Here is a 15,851-nt window from a genome sequence, read left to right as displayed (position 1 = left end):
CTACTTATTGGTTTTGTACTTTGTTTTTTTTTTATGAGATATGTAAATATTCTAAATACTTTTCTTACAATTTTTTTAAATCACTGGCACATTTTTGTTTGCGCTTACGCTGCGACAGGTTATACAGAAGATTGAGGAGTATAACTTGCCACTATGCTTGGCGTTCGTGGACTATGAGAAGGTCTTCGATTCGATCGGGTCTTGGGTAGTGCTTACAGTCTCTTCAGCGGTGCCGTATTGACTATCGGTATATCGAGGTGCTGAAGTGCTTGTACAAACACGCCACCATGTCGGTCCGAGTACAGGAGCAGAGCACGAGGACGATTCCTCTGCAGTGAGGCATTAGGCAGGGAGATGTTATATCTGCTAAACTGTTCACCACTGCATTGGAAGATACATTCAAACTCCTTGAATGGAAAGGATTCGGCATAAACATTAATGGCGAGTACATCACTCACCTTCGGTTTGCCCACGATACTGATTGTGGTCATGGCAGAATCGTTGTAAAATCTTGGTACAATGCTCAAAGACCTTAATCGAGTTTCCTAACAGGTAGGCCTGAGGATGAAAATGGAAAACAAAGCTTATGTCCAATGTCCATGTTGCGCCCTACCCAGTTTCGGTTGGGAGCTCAATCCTCGAGATTGTTGACAAGTATGTCTACCTCGGACAAACGATCCAGCTATGTAGGTCCAATTTCGAAAAGGGGGTCGATCTTCGAATCCAACTCGGCTAGGCAGCGTTCGGGAAACTACGCAACATCTTTTCATCCAAATACCTCAGTGCCTGAAGACGAAAGTCTACAACCAATATGTGTTACCAGTGATGACTTATGGCTCGGAAACGTGGCCTACAGAAGCTCAAAGTTGCACAGCGTACTATGGAGAGGGCTATGTTCGGTGTTTCTTTACGAGATCGAATCAGAAATGAGGATCATCTATTTCTATGTCATTTATATCTCATTTCTATGTCAGCGGACTCAGCGGACATAGCCCGACGCGGACGCAGAACTGACGGCCGATGGAGCAGGAAGGTCCTGGAATGGAGGCCGCGTACCGGAAAACGCAGCGTGGAACGTCCACCCACAAGGTGGACCGACGACATCATAAAGGTAGCAGGGAAGCGCTGGACGCAGGCCGCTACCAATCGATCAACATGGAAAGCATTGGGGGAGGTTTATGTTCAACAGTGGACGTCCTATCCTATGGTTTAAATGATGATGATGATGATATTTTTGTGTGAGAGTTGGCAACACTGACTCCTTTATTTGCTTTGCATCTGACAGTCAATATACATATAAATAGTCAAATATATCGTTAAGTTGGATGAAAAAGACTGATTGTTGTACTTTAATTGAAAACTGATTACTTATTTTACTTTTTTTATTTTTGGGAGTAGAATTTAGTAAAAATAGAAAAATATTGTAAATCATATTTGTTGATTATTCCTAGTCTATTCAAAGAAGTGTTATTGCAATAAAAAAAACATAATCAAAATATTGTTTTTTTGGAACCGAAAGAACCGAAAAAACCGGGGCTCCCGGTTCTTATAACCACCAGACCCGAAAAACCCGGTTCCTCAAACCAGAACCGATTCTGCATTCCCTAGTCTGAGTAGTAGCTATGTCAATGAACTGTCTGGGAATCCTAAACCCTATAATGGAAATTGATTCGACTAGATTCAGCTTAGATATCTGCAAGGCTTGAACGATATCTTTATTTCAAGGTCAGAATTCGTTATTTCAAAGTCAATACAGATTGTGAGAACGAAAAGTACACAGACACAGACCGCATATCAAGGTAAATAAACACTGTTTCATAAACATTTATTGGTGGAATAACTACGAGCCGGAAGACGTAGTCCGGCAGGCCTCCCACTAGGTGGACCCACGATCTGGTGAAGATTGAGGGAGGTGCCTGGATGCGAGCGGCGCAGGACCGGTCTTTGTGGAAATCCTTGAGGGAGGCCTTTGTCCAGCAGTGGACGTACGTCTTTCGGCTAAAACGAAGTACGAATTTGCAGTGAAAATGTATAGCCTGATGTGCTGTCTACTGTGCCGTTAAAGACTTATTTAGCCCTCTATCATGACAAGCACAAAATAACTAAGGTCCAGACCGACCGTCGACTTAATCCCTAAAATTACCAAAGAATACATCTGTATTAGATCTATTCTGTAATGTATATTAATAAAAAAACATTCATACTGACATAATTAAACATAAATTCGTCAGACAGCTGTTAATTAACAAAGCACGATTACAAAATAATTAATTCGTCCCAAAAATTGTTTTGTCCCCTAACACACAAAACAACTACCTTAACGCGACTAAAATACAATAGATTCATCAGTTTCATTTCAATTCAAGGTTACTATGAAACATTTTCTATAAGAAAACTTCGTGAGATGAAGATAAGCGAGATGTCAACGAACCGGCGCGACTCGATAGCTTGATAACGATAACCTGCACGTTACATTGTACCAGCGACGACAGATTAAGCTACACACTGTGACTTCTTATGCAGTGGTATTAAGTACGATTTTGGAATAGCCATGTGTAGTCTGACGTGACGACTGTACGAGTGTTAGTTGGTAGCTGATTAATGTCTCAGTCTGTGCGACAGCGTTAATAATACATGAGTTAGTATTGGGGTGCATAGAAAGAGCTTCTGCGAATGACTTTATAATCACAATATACCTACATAAATAAACGCATTTTAAAGGTGAGTATAGGCTAAGAGCATTTTCTTGTAACAGATGAACGAGCCGCTCTATGAAATGTTAGTGTATCATGTGTCAAGATCATTATTCGTAAAGAACGTTACATTACACAGAAAACTAGTCTATACTCACCTTAAGATGAGGTATTCGGGAAACATCCGAATTCCAAATCGAATACGCACTGAGAAAATTCGCAAACGGAAACATAAAGATACTATTTTTGTAGTCCTGTGAGGTTGGACCCATAATTATTTTTAATTCTACCAGTATCAGACAAATTATATTGTCAACTAATGAAGGCAACGGCGAAGCCAAGACGTTCTATTAATAATTTTAATTGACTTTCCACGAATATTTTTACCGAAAAAACTGTCGTGGATCAAATTCTTAGAGTTCCGATTAGTCGGTTATTAATTTATTACGTGATATAAATAGCGTTTAATGATTGGACTTTCTTGAGAAAATTATATACAGAATTAGAATCTACCAAATACCACCAAATTATTCATCATCATCATTAAAATTTCAGTTACAGGACGTCTACTGCTGAACATAGGCCTTTCGCAATTATTTCCAGAATGGCCGGTAGCGGCCAGCAACCAGCTCCTCTGTCCAACTTGTGGGCGGACGTCATACGCAGCGCTTGACTTTCGTTCGTTTCAGCCATATGACGTCCACTGCTGGAGAAAGGCCTCCCCAAGCTTTCCCTATCGACCGGTCCTCCGCTGCCCTCATCCAGGTTCTTCCCGCGACCTTCACCAGACTTTACGTGGCGCTTGACTTTACGTGGCCTGTATTCCAGAACTTAGCTGCCCCGTCAGCCTTTCCTATACTCAAATATAGAAAATGACGTGATTCATAGGTATGGCGAGTGACAAAACAATCCAAACATATTATAGCAGATTGGACGGTCTATTAAAATGACCCACTAATGCCGGGGCTACGCTACCGGTTTCAAGGTCAGCGGTCTGGAAACTATGTTGATACTATCACTGTTGTTTACAAAATAAGCAGATAGGTCTAAAATCATTAGAATTTTATAGAACGGTAGGAACTACCTAGATTTATCTAAAGTGAAAGGTCACTGACTGACTTACTCATCACGAAATCTCAGAAACTAAAAGTGCTAGAAGTCACAAATTTTGCATGGTGGTTCCTTTAAGAACGTAGGTGCTCACTAAGACGGGATTTTGCAAAATTCAACCCTTAAGGGGGTAAAACGGGCTCCACGAGTACGAAGTCGCGGGCGGCCGCTAGCAATACGAAAGTACCTCTTGCTGACTGTTTTAGACGATTGCACGCCTAATCTAATCGAATTTTGGTCGCGAACTGTTTAAATTCAACCTATATTCGTGAAATAGAGAGGGGAGGTTGGTATCTAAAAGGTAATTCATCATCGTCATCACTCATCATCAGGATTTAACAGTGTGGGCTTCACAATGAAAATTGTGAGGATGTGTTTTGTTACTTTTCCACGCAAAAACATACTGAATGGATTTTAATGAGACTTTACAGCATTATTGTTACGTCATATGCTATAATTTAGAACGATCTATGACAAACGGAATTTCACGCGGGCGAAGCTGTGGGCAAAAGTAATATTATGATGGTAGACGACACAGATCTTATGACCTCTTAATAAGAAACTAGCTCTTATGTTGCAAGCTAGATGCCAGACAATAGATTTTTGCTCCGGGACCGGGATTGCCGCGGCGCATCCCGGCGCGGGCCAATTAAAACGGAACTATTAGACCCCACGGGGATTCGACCCCGGGACTCTGCGCTCTAAGACAAATTAGCTACATGTAAACTGCGAATCTCGTCTACGATACGTCCACATCTATATTTTAAATGGTAAAAAATATAAAAATACACTTCTTAATAAATGTTTAAAGGCTAAGAACACTTACATGACGTATCATAACACCTATTTCAAGATTAAACTTTCGGTTGATGAGCACATAATTATGTGGCAGCTAAAGCTGATATTCTTCCCAGCTAGCTATAGCTCCTCTCCCTCAAGAAGAAAAAATTATAGAAAAGTTTTAGCAAACAGCATAAAAACATACAATAGGCATTACATTGACATTTTTGAGAATTGGGTCATCTCATGGACTGAAAATATAATTTAAGTGTGAATCAAAGAAACCTAGACTGTAAATACATGTACCAATCTATTAAAACTTTTAACCAGTATGCAGTTTCCTAGATTGCAAAATAAATCTAGTATCACTGAAAAATATGCAAAATATAGTATGTTTAGGTAAAAACAATCATAGACAGACATGTAAGGCGAAATTATTGTATCTGAGAAAATAATTTAATTAATTCTAGTAGACTTCAAGAATAAAATGTTCAATAACCCACTCAACCTGCTTTATATTGCCTATCTGGCTACATTATTAAGAAATTACTTTTTATTGACACCTTAGTAACTACACTAAAATAAATAATTAAAAATTTGAATGCCACTGACCTTCATTGTTAACTGACCAGAGTATCAAAATTATAAGCTCTCATAATTCAAACATTGTGTACTATCATTTTTTATCTGAAACTTATTTTTCCCCCAATTAACATGGTGTATCAAACATTTTAACAACTTGATTATTAAATTAATTAGGCCTTAATGACTACAGGAAAATGTGATAACTGTAAACCACAATAACCACATAGAGAGGAAGTCCAGTATTTATAATTAATTATTTCAATGAATTGGTAATTGATAATTGGAGTAGTAAAAATCAGTAAAATAGTAGTAAAATTATGTTTAATTTTTTTCTAAAGGTAGTCCTTTAAAGCTTAGAAAGTCCAACTTTCATTAGTGATTAATTTATTAAGACTTAAATTATAATGAGACTTAAAATATTAATTTAGCATTACCAGTTAAAGCCCCAATATTTGGCCTATATATTTAATGCAAATACCTAATGTAGGTACGTGAGTTTCTCATAAAATTTGGAAGTCATCACAAAGTTTTTACTTCTAAATCCATATTAGGGAGATATTTACATTCTATAATGGCATCATCCCTGATTCATTATTTCTAGAATGTCACAACTTCCTGAACAAAAATAGCTAAAGATATTTGTCTCACACTCGATCAGAATGCCATTCACGAATCACAGCCATATGGTTTATGAATCATGGGATACAAATACGATCACATGTGCACGTTTATAAACACACACTGTTCTCATAAGAGTAGACATTTCAACTATTACTTTATTGTGTTTATTTTGTTAGTTCAGCATTCGTACATGTGGTGAGTGTTGTGATAACTTCGGATCCATAAATAGGTTGTCAATGAGAGATTTATCGGGGAAGCCATAAATCTTTGTCTTATTGAAACTAAGAAATAATAGGATACTTTGAGTTGATAATCTGGATAAAATGCAAGACTGATTTGGAAATATCAATGTAACCCAGAAAATGGAGTTTGTACCTATTCACAAAATGCGATAGTCTTTTTATTACTACATTGATTAAAAATTTTTTGCGTGCATTTCAAGTTGTTTGTAAGAATTTGTAAGTGATCATTTTTGGAGTACCAATTTTGGGAAAATTGCAAGTTGATAAGAATGAATGAAACTATACAATAGGATTGTTTCGCTATGCTGCTGTTTGGTTTCAATGCAAGTAGCAGTTTGAGTGGAAGGCGAGAGTAATAATTAGCAAAAAGTTATCATTTGGCGATAACCTCGGAAAGACTTCTACAAATACGTACACATAGTAAATTTGTGTAAAGATTTCACACTTAAGTCTAAATTAAATTAACATCCGCGTCACTTTCTACCTAAACACTTACATTGCACCCTAAATTTATCATATAAATCCTAATATTCACCAGAAACATAAAATAAATACATACCCTTAAAAGTACAGTGTAGTTAAGAGGTCATCCAAAAGTTCACCAACAAAAACCATTATCACGAAAATTATACACAATTCACAAATTTCACTAACACATATCGGTTTATATTTAATTAAATCCACACCCGCGCAAATGTTAAAAATCAGTTTCTTATTGACATAAACACAAACTGAGCGTCCGCCATATGCAGGTGCGTTCCACACATACGTCAACGTCAAACTATTCTCACTGTATCTGTTCGAATCGTTCGCAGCTGTCTCTCAATTTTTCGCTATAATTTAGTTTCATTTTATATGAAACACAAAAATCTGTAACGATTTTTTGAATTTAAGAATCATCAAATATTTTAATTTGATAAATTTAGTGAAGAATCCTTTATTTCCAGTTATTCAAATAAAGGGAAATTCCAATCGTAAATATCTTGCGAAGTATTCCGAACGTACCTCAATCTGCCTCTCACTTCACTACGGTTCGGGAGCTTACGAACTTCACTGTGCTCCAATCCCGACGAGCTTTGATTTCGATTTACGGAAGAGTGTCGATGTATGTGCGAGAGAGAGAGAGCTACATAGTATTTTTTAAGTCAACGGCCTCTATGAGCGTACTGCGAGTATAGTTCCAAAATACTGAACTGTCCTATGCATGACATTGACAGTGGGGCGCCACCGTCAATACCGGATCGCTGGTTTCGATTTTTGCCATGTTGGAAACCATTTAGTTGAACGATGGTAGCGCCCCCCTGTCATTGAGTTTGGTGGGACAGTTCAGCGTGGGTCATCTATAAGCTCTTTTTCTAGACTGTGACACTCGTAGCTCGTAGTAAAGCGGCTACGAATATGCTACGGATTTTATGTAGAGTACAGTTTGTTTTATTTGCGATCGTTAATGAAAAATTATTATGCATTAAATCAATAGAATAAAAGTCTGACTGTATCAATCAATGTGACACAGTTTTGGTAACTGAGATTGTCTTCAAAAAAAGTAAAATAGGTACTAGGTACATACTACAATTAATTACTTACCTCTGTCAATCTTTAACGTAAAATCTTTACACTTAATGAAATGAAATCTGGCTTACATAACAAACAGACTTCAGCATAAACTTAGATTGTATTTTATAAATCAGTTTCCTAAAATGAAGCGGTCATCTGGCGACAACTGGACGAGCAATATGATTCACCATTCGCAGCCAATAGTTCGCACGTGGTGGCAGGACATTACCCATTATGTATAATATCCCTCTGATTCAGCCAGCCTGTTCTCGGGTTGATGCCTTTGCGTATTTCGCGGCTTTTCGTTTTTTAAATTATAGCTGTCGCATATTTTTACTTGGTTTCCATTCGTCAAAGAATATTCAGCAATAGAGAAGAGAAAAAAAGTGTATTATCAAATAGTATTAAATCTTAATCTTGACCCAGATACCGATGCGATTTCGTCACACATCCCATACCGCCCACTATTCGGCACTGGGGCACACTAAATTACTCTGTTTTTATCGACTTATAAGTAAGAAAATGTATCGCCAAGTTACTTATTTAAATCTTAGAGGTTTATTAAACGACTAGCTGTGCCCGCGACTTAGTACGCGTGAAATCCCGTTTTCGCAACATTTTTCATTTTTGCTCTGCACCTATTACTCACAGCGTGGTGCTATATTGCATATAGCCTTCCTCGATAAATGGGCTATCTAACACTGAAATAAATTTTCAAATCGGACCTGTAGTTCCTGAGATTAGCGCGTTTAAGTAAACAAACAAACAAACAAACTCTTCAGCTTTATAATATTAGGAAGTATACAGGGTGTTTGGCGCATCGTGTGCCAAAATGATTTGGCGGATAGAATGGGTCATTTCCTATATTTTCAGCCCCCATAACACGTTCCATGTCAGGCGGCTACTTTTATATTAAGTTTTTTAGTAATTTCACCAAAATACCCAAATCGCATTATTTAATTTCGATTTAAAAAAAAAAACTAAGCGTAGCCTCAAAGTAAATATTTTGTTTTGACGTGCATTGATATATCAATGCACGTCAACGTTGCCAAGGCGGACATTTTGAACAAAATTTGTAATAATTAATAAACGATCAAAATAATTATTTTCGTCTTTAATTTCAAGAAATCCACATTGAAAAACGATAGACAAAAGGTTTTTTAGATTGCATAAGATAAATATTTTTTACCTGTAGGTATTTAACGTGTTATTCACACAAAAAGGGCTATAAACACAAATTTCGCAAATCAGTCCGAATAGAGTCAATGCACTAATTTAGGGAATTTGTGAAGTTGTTGTTATTATTTAAACAAGATTAGTATACCGTTTGAATGGGGATAGACTAGAGAAGTTTTGATAAAATCCGAAGATCGCTATCTCTTTTAAAAAAAAATTTATAGCCATGTAAACTTAAATGTTCAGTCCATTTTTAACTTTTCGGAAAAGTTCAAAGCTGAATTAAAAAAAAACTAGATGATATTTGCCAGTAACTTTAGATTTGATGCAACCCTATATCAATGGCCGTCAAAACAAAATATTTACTTTGAGGCTACGCTTAGTAGTTTTTTTTTAAATCGAAATTAAATGATGCGATTTGGGTATTTTGGTGAAATTACTAAAAAACTTAATATAAAAGTAGCCGCCTGACATGGAACGTGTTATGGGGGCTGAAAATATAGGAAATGACCCATTCTATCCTCCAAATCATTTTGGCACACGATGCGCCAAACACCCTGTATAATTACATTTCGAACATTCAATTTCATTTCATGATGCACTCCCGTGGTCCCGATACGAGTTCACTTCACTATTGTCTATTGTGCTTAATTCCTTCCAACTTGTAAAATTTTTGCTCGATAACAGTTATTTGGCTGTAAAGGTTATTCTGTTAGGCTGAGTTGCACCACCTAACTTTGACAGTAACTATAACGATAATCGGTGTATTTTATATGGAGTTTGACAGATTTTTGACGTTTGTCAAAGTTAAAGTAAGATGGTGCAACCCGTGCAACCCAGCAGCTAAGTCTTCTATCTGAGTATTCTGAGTATAACGTCTCAAGGTTGTTCAGCCCACACGCTCAAGAACGTCTGGACTAAGTAAGAATAACCTACTTAGCCCTTTGATATTTAGATATCCGCGAATAGCCGATGGAACAATTAATTTACAGAATCGAATCTATAGTTCCAAGTAGAGAATCACTCATCTCGTTAAAAAATACGAGTATGTTTACTTGTAAGTTGAAGTCATATCTACTCAAAATTAAATCAACTAAAGCTTTCAGCTTATTTTGTCGGATTTCTTAATAGCTTTTCATAAAATATTAATTAATATTTTTAATATTATCTTCTTACCATGAAAAACCTTAATTTTATATTGGTTGCACCCTCCCCTCAAATAAGCATACCTTTTGGATGTGCATGCGCATTTTCAACGATGATTCTTCATAGTTTGATTATATGAAGCTCTTTATCAAGCTCTCCCACTTATTTTTATTTATTTTATTTTAATACTTTATTGCACAAATAACATAGAAAGGGTGGACTTACTAAAAGCATTCAGACATAGAGCTAGAATCAGTAAACTGTAAGTGCTATAACTTTTTTACAGTTAAATTTTGAAATGATGTCCACAGCCGGACAAAGGCGTCCCCCAAGGATCTGTCCTATGATCTGCAGTCGTGTGACTCAGTGAAACAGTTCATTTCATCCCATACCGAACACCGTAAACAGTGTTCACAACATGACCTCGCATTCCCGATACAACGTACATGAAGTGCATTCCCCATCGCACCCAGGGGAAATCCACTGCAACGCCAGACGATGGGGTGCGTTCCGGAGGGGACGCGTGTTTTGACGGTGCCAATTTTAGGGTTTGGTTATTGTTTATGGTTAACGTGAGCGTTGATGTAGAGTTAAAGGAATGGAGTCTTTTTCCCGCCAATTTTGACGCCGCGCTGTAACTGAAGTTGCGTACCTACAGCATATTTGGTTGGCAGGGTCAAGCAGTAGTGTACTCGTAGGTCAGGAATTCTTTTTTTTTTATTTTCGCCGCCTTAAGAAAATAACACAAGTCTTGTCATCATTGATTAAAAAACAGCCCAAAACAGATTCAAAATTTTATTTGTGTGCTGAGTTTGATAGTTTTTTTTACTTTATCACATGACTTTAAATGTATTTTTGTCTCTACCAGCTCTATTGAAAACAAGTTATATTAAATTAATAAGTCAATAGCGATACAAAGTTAAAGTCTAGTACTTATCTCTGATTTTCGCTAGACACAGCAGTGTCTGGGAACTTTGTTAATGTCCCTTTTTTCGTCAATTTATATTATAACATTTTGATAATTAATTTTTACTATATTGAATATTTCTTATGTACAAGTACCTCAAGGCGATGTAAACTCAAGTCTGAAAATGCTTCACGATAGTATTGTCCTCCAATATACTCGACAAAGCCCACCTACATAACCCATACCAATTTATATTCTGCGTGCATCCAATAAACAAGGCGCTCATATATCTCAGAATTAATATCTCATTTGTTCCCAGCGCGTGCAACTAGAAAATTCTATAACAAGCGACGAGCGACTTATAGGTACATATGAAAGTTATAGGCAATAGGCGATTGTCCTGGGGCGCAGCTCATAATTGTGTTTGAAGCCCTCTCCGCGATATTGGCTGCACTATGCACTAGTTTGTAACGCAGTGGAGAAGGAGGGAATGGCAGTAGCCCCATGGGAAAAGGGTAGGTAAGTATGTGGTCAGAAGTGAAGTTGTAAGTAAAAGTTTTTTTTTTTAAGAAATAGTGATTGTGATTACATACATTGCCACAAAGATCATTGTGAGCAATTTGTGAAAAAGTTTGATCAAGCCTACACCAAAAATATTGCTTTCCGACATGCCTCAGTAAAAATATAATTCCTTCGTTTGTTTCAATCAAATGACGTCCACTGCTAGACACATGACTCCCCCAAGGATTTCCATAACAACCGGTCCTCAGCTGCCCGCCCGCATATATTTACTTCCCGCGACCTTCACCAGATCGTTGCTCCACTTAGTGTGAATATATCACAATTGCAATAATTAAAATACAATTAACTAAAAGGTTCTTCTTCTTTTTCATAGATATGACTTGAGAATCCAAAGGCGTAATTCCGTAACAAAGTACATAAAGTTACATAGGTATTTATGGTTTGGGTGAGCAGGATGGAAATGACATCCACTGCTGTTCGTTTTTAACATTTGGCATCTCATTACGTAATATTAAGATCGTTTTTACAAAAAAATAGTGTAATAAGGTGATGTCGAATAATCTTTATAGTTTTGGGCTTACTGTATCTATCTGTAGCATGGCCATACTATTCACTGGTTTGTACCCCGTCAACTAGGTTGGGTGAACTTCGCGTACAAAGTGAGGACAATAATGGCGGAGTTCCGCCATGGTAAAAGCAAACAAATTACTATAAAGGAGCCTGGCATACTATAGAGCCTCAAAACACTTCGACCAGGGGAACATTATGCCATGCGTGTATAGAATATAACCTCTGAATTAATTTATATTTACAAATTACTTCTTACATTACCTCATCATCATCATCATCATTTCAGCCATAGGACGTCCACTGCTGAACATAGGCCTCCCCCAATGCTTTCCATGTTGATCGATTGGTAGCGGCCTGCGTCCAGCGCTTCCCTGCTACCTTTACGATGTCGTCGGTCCACCTTGTAGGTGGACGTCCCACGCTGCGTTTTCCGGTACGCGGCCTCCATTCCAGAACCTTTCTGCCCCATCGGCCGTCAGTTCTGCGTACTATGTGCCCTGCCCATTGCCACTTCAGCTTGCTAATCCGTCGGGCTATGTCAGCGACTTTGGTTCGTTTACGGATCTCCTCATTTCTGATTCGATCTCGCAAAGAAACACCAAGCATAGCCCTCTCCATAGCACGCTGTGCTGTGCTTACATTACCTACCACATTTTATTAAGTACTACAAAATAATAATACAATTGATGGAAAAATACATTATCATTAGTATGTATGTCACGGTCAAAGTGATAAATGTAAAAATTATGAATAATCGCCGGTTATTATGAATAATTACCGCATGATTTGGTAAATGTGATTAATATGAGGTCATTTATGTGTGTATAAAACTAAATAGGCGGCTTAGGGGTGGCCCAAGGGCCACCCCCGCCGCACCTTAACCTATTTTTCACTTTAAATCAAAACATTATGTTATAGGCATCATGGAAAAGTAATATTATGCAAGAAACATTCCAAACTCATTATGCCAAATTATATTAATATAGTTATGATATCAAAACTTTCAAAAGTTTGGCTGTACACGAGCACGTACACAAGATGTTGTTCTTTTTTATGAAATTTGTTAGTACTAAGGTTGAATTATTAAATAATCACTGTTAAATGTGATTAATTTATCACTTTTACCGCGACTGTCGGTAATTATTCATAATAACCGGTTATTATTAATAATTTTCAATTTATCACATTAACCGTAACATGTATAATAAATACGATACATTGAGGAAATTCGTCTTGAAGGTTAAACCGATTCTAACGGTACAAAGGAAATGGTAACAAAAAACACAATTTTTTTCTTCTTTGGTTCATAACTTTTTATTAGTTTTCAAACCTGCCTTCGAAGATGCGCCAGTTTCATTCCAGCCAGTGTTTAATTTCAGAAACAATAAATTTTATTTCACTTATAACGCAAAGAATTCGCGCTACAAAATCTTGTTAACTTCACAGAAATGCCAAAGTAAAGGAAATCTAGGCTTTGTTATTTCGAGAAAATAAACGTTGTTGATGGTAGGTCAACTTTTTATTGTTCTTCCGTGAGAACATTAGGATTCTCTGGAAAGTTTATATTTATTTTCCCTGTTCCTAATTTGAAATGTTAACGGAAATAACCCACAAAATTTCTGTCTACCATCAAACATCATTCATTTTTCTTGACTTTTGAGGGAATCGAACCCAAGACCTCAAAATCCAAAATATATGTAAGTGAAGTGGAGGTGGAATGACGAGTACCTACGAGAATAAAAAAAAGCTTGTATACTTACTTAGGCAACTAGATTCGCTCTAAATACCGCACGTGAGTGTACGAAATAATTATTTACAACTCATAGGCTGAGTTGCACCACCTAACTTTAACGGTAACTATGACGATAACCGGTGCTTTTTGTATGGAGTTTGACAGATTTTTGACGTTTGTCAAAGTTAAAGTAAGATGGTGCAACCCACCCTAAGGCTCAGTTGCACCACCTAACTTTGACCGTAAGGGAGCGTCCATAAATTACGTGAGACAATTTTGGCTATTTTTCAACCCCCCCGCCCCCCTTGGTGAGATTTGGTGAGATTTTGCCTGACCCCCTCCCCCACCCCCTAATCTCACGTGATATTTTAAAAAAATCCGAAATGTAATAGTTTTGGAGTAATTTAACTGAGAAAGTTTTTTTTTGTGTGCTTAGTGCGAGTTTGCTTTTACCGTGTTCGCTAACGAGTGCATCAAAAAGATCTATAAAGTTTAAGATTTTAGTTCTTGAAAGTATCTGCTAGGGACGCTGTACAATCATCATACCTACATTTAATGCATGTCATTTTTTACGCAGTCGCTAGCGGATGACGATCGATATAAAGTCGCACTAAGCCGACTGATTACGAATAGATCCAGAAAAACACGTGTAGTGACAGCGGTTAGTACTAGCACAGAATAATAATAAGTACTACGTACAGAAGTTTTACTTCGCGAAGGTATTTAAAAAAATGTATGCTCAATGTCATTAACAATATGGTGTAATTTAGCCTGTCTCAATAGTCAAGCACCATTTTGTTGACAAACGTCAGTGATCGGCACTGCGCCGAAGCTATAGGGCTGACTTCGGTAAAATGATGTGACGTGAGGTGCCAAACTGCGGAAAATGGCGGAGGAAATACATGATTTAGCATGAATTATCATGAATAATATTAACTACTTATTTACCTCTCAGTGTCTTGAGGCAACTTAAAAAAGTACATTCTGTGTTTTTATTATTATTTAGGCAGTTAAACACTGCACAGTATTTAGTACACCATTTTCTTTATTTTCTTCCATCATACACAAGAATACGCGTGCGTGAGTCAATGTTCGCTCGTATGTGAGGCCTTGTCGAATAGTATCCTGAAGGTGGGCCATCGTGCGTGTTTTGTTTTCGATGTAAACTCGCGGAGATGAACAGGCCTGGTACTAGGGTCTCATTGTTTTTTTTACAGAAGTACCTAGTCTAATTACTGTTCCTTTCTACATAATCTAGCAAAATCAATTTTGATAAAAAAAGACTTGTTTTATAATTTTCTTAATTTCATCATTTATTCTGCATTTTAGTATTCACACATGCAGACAAAACGGTAGAATCTTCTACACCATCGTGTAGGATATCGTTGGATGACTTGGGGGTTTCAAAGACTATTTTTCGATTTAGGAATCCGTTTGCAAACTATTAAAGTTTAAAGTGCCAATTTTTGTTCGAGCAGGGCGTCCTCCCCTCTAAAAACTAGGCTTGAAAAATCTGGAAAAATTCATAATAATACTGCTTTTTATGAACTTTCAAGAAAACTATAACGGTTAAGGTAGGTCAATTAGTTTAAGAGTAATAGTCATTTAACTCATGTATTATAAAATTTCATATCTAATAAAAAATCCTTAGATGAAAATATTAAAAGCGACTTTAGATAAAGTAATTGCTTGCTTCTGAAATATATTTTGTTAACGACGGACAACTACGGAACCCTACACTGCGCATGGCACGACACGCACTTGGCCAATTTTTTTACTTAAGATTTAAACCCAGTTTTCTGGCAAACTCTATTTCTCTATTTCTTGCGGAAAAAATTACGTGATATTTCCTGAGACCCCCCCTCTCCCCCACGTGAGATTTAGTGAGGTTTTTGTTGACCCCCTCCCCCCCCTAAAAGTCTCACGTAATTTATGGACGCCCCCTAACTATAACGATAACCGGTGATTTTTGTACGAACTTTGACAGATTTTTACGTTTGTCAAAGTTAAAGTAATTTGGTGCAACCCAGCCTAAGGCGTCAAATGATAAGCCCAACAGGCGAAGTAAGCCCCACTAACCTAACAGCGTACTCAACCACGTCACCGCCAAAAGTTACGGACATGACTTGAGAACGACTTAACGTCTTGATCGACACCTGTGCCGCTCGAAGTTTCCGACTGAATATCTTTACGGAGAGCTGTGCTACAGTCGG

At 37.3% G+C, this 15,851-nt stretch overlaps 1 protein-coding gene across 2 annotated transcripts in view; it reads right to left on the bottom strand.

Annotated features, from left to right (window-relative positions):
- LOC135077441 (tyrosine-protein phosphatase Lar) overlaps positions 1–6,792 on the bottom strand; it is a 538,711-nt gene extending 531,919 nt beyond the window's left edge. For both annotated transcript variants that reach the window (XM_063971980.1, XM_063971981.1), the window contains exon 1: positions 6,591–6,792. The gene's annotated coding sequence lies outside the window, so the exon portion shown is untranslated. The remainder of the gene's footprint in view (positions 1–6,590) is intronic.
- Positions 6,793–15,851: the final 9,059 nt, after the last annotated feature.

This window comes from Ostrinia nubilalis, chromosome 13 (assembly GCF_963855985.1).
Source record: "Ostrinia nubilalis chromosome 13, ilOstNubi1.1, whole genome shotgun sequence".
NCBI lineage: Eukaryota > Metazoa > Arthropoda > Insecta > Lepidoptera > Crambidae > Ostrinia > Ostrinia nubilalis.
This window is presented reverse-complemented; position numbering and strand designations above follow the sequence as displayed.